The sequence below is a fragment of the Mus pahari genome, chromosome 7, assembly GCF_900095145.1.
Source record: "Mus pahari chromosome 7, PAHARI_EIJ_v1.1, whole genome shotgun sequence".
NCBI lineage: Eukaryota > Metazoa > Chordata > Mammalia > Rodentia > Muridae > Mus > Mus pahari.
In genome coordinates, this window is record NC_034596.1 from 29,978,319 (window position 1) to 29,980,246 (window position 1,928).

Consider the following 1,928-nt stretch of genomic DNA (forward strand, 5'->3'; position numbering starts at 1 on the left):
GAGAGAGAGAGAGAGAGAGAGAGAGAGAGAGTAAGAGAGAGAGAGAATATTGAAGATCTACTACTCTCTTGGCAAATTTTAAGTATGTTATTGCCAACACTAATCATAACACTGTATGTTAGAGCCCCAAGACATACCCATTTTATAATGTGAAGTTTGTATCTATGAACCAACAATATCACTTCCCCATCCCCAACAATTCCCAACAATCATTGTACAGAACATCAACTTAAAAACAAAGTGCTTTGTTTTGTTCTTTTCTTAAAAGTATGGTTTCTTTGTTGTTCAATGTATGATGTCTAGGTTATTTCCTATGGTACTTTTTTGCTATTATGTCTATGTACATTCTTAAACATATGTAATGGGAGGGATAGACACTTGAGAACGGAATTTCCTAAGTCTTAGATGATGCAAATCCTCAGCCTGAGAAGATGTTTGGAATTGTTCTGGGACCCATGGCTGTTTCCATGCTCACATAGTAGCGAGAGAACTGTTATAACTTCAAACCCATGGCAACAGAGTCAGCCCTTCGGGTTTTGGGTTTGATTTCGTTTGTCTTGTTATTTTATTTGGTCTTAAGGACTTGAAAGCGGGGCCTCTAAGCACGTGTTCTGCATTCGAGATACACCCTAGACAAGCATTTTGTTCACGGTGTTTGGCCAGCAAAAGCAAACATACCACAAAACAAATAAAGATTAAGTTTAAGAACTCTTCAAAGTTTTGCAAAGATCTATTTAAAGTCCCTATAGCAGATTGTGTACTAGAAATTGTGGCTTTCCTTTTTCTACATGTCCTATGTAAATACAGAGAAAGCCCCTCTGTTATTGCTGCTGGGTATAAAATGGTTTTCATTTATGTTTCCTTGGTTTTCAACACAACTAAGATTGTTGTTTTACATTAACTGGTATTCTGTGGGTTTTGTGAGTTTTGCCTTTTGTCTTCCTGATTTTTAAGGGTTCTCTATTGGTAGTAATCCTGAGCTCAGTAGGCACCAAGCACACATGTGATGCATCGACATATGCAGACAAAATACCCTCGTACATATAAAATAATAATAATAATAATAATAATAATAATAATAATAATAATAAACAATATTTTTTAAAAGATTCAAGTGAAGCCAATTGCTTTTCTAGTCTGGAACCTGTCTTCATTTTACTACATGTCTTTTTATGATTAAATCTTAATGATGTGTAGGTAGCCATTTCTCCTTTAAGATATTCATATTTTCATTGGGTAGTGATGGCTCACACCTTTAATCCCAGAACCCAGGAGGCAGAGGCAAGTGGATCTTAAAATTCAAGGTCAGTCTGGTCCACAGAGTGAATTCCAGGACAGCCATGGATATTCAGAGAAATCCTGTCTCAAAAAGCAAAGAAGAAAGAAAGAAAGAAAGAAAGAAAGAAAGAAAGAAAGAAAGAAAGAAAGAAAGAAAGAAAGAAAGAAAAGAAGGAAAGAAAGAAAAACAAAACAAACCTTGCCCCCTCCAAAAAAATAAAACAAAACAAAAAAAAAAGCTAGAGCTATACGTATTTTTCTAAGTGGCTTAAGAAACACTTTTAGACTGAAATTATAGTGGCATATTATTCCGCCCCCCACTTTAAAGGTTCATTTTTCCTACTTTATGTGTTTGGATTTTTAGTCATCTTAATTTTTGTAGGTATGATACAAAATTGAAATCTAAAAAGAAAAACAATTTTGACACAGGGTCATGCTATATAGCTCTTGCAGGCTTCAACCTCACATCCCCCTGTCTCTAATTCCTAAGTAACAGGGGATCTGACCTGGACTTTTCCATGTGGATAACCAGTTGTCTCAGCATCTGATTTGCCATCATATGACCTCTATGGTAAACAGTTTCAATGTATACCTCTGTTTAACATCATATGACCTCCATGGTAAACAGTTTCAATGTATACCTCTGTTTA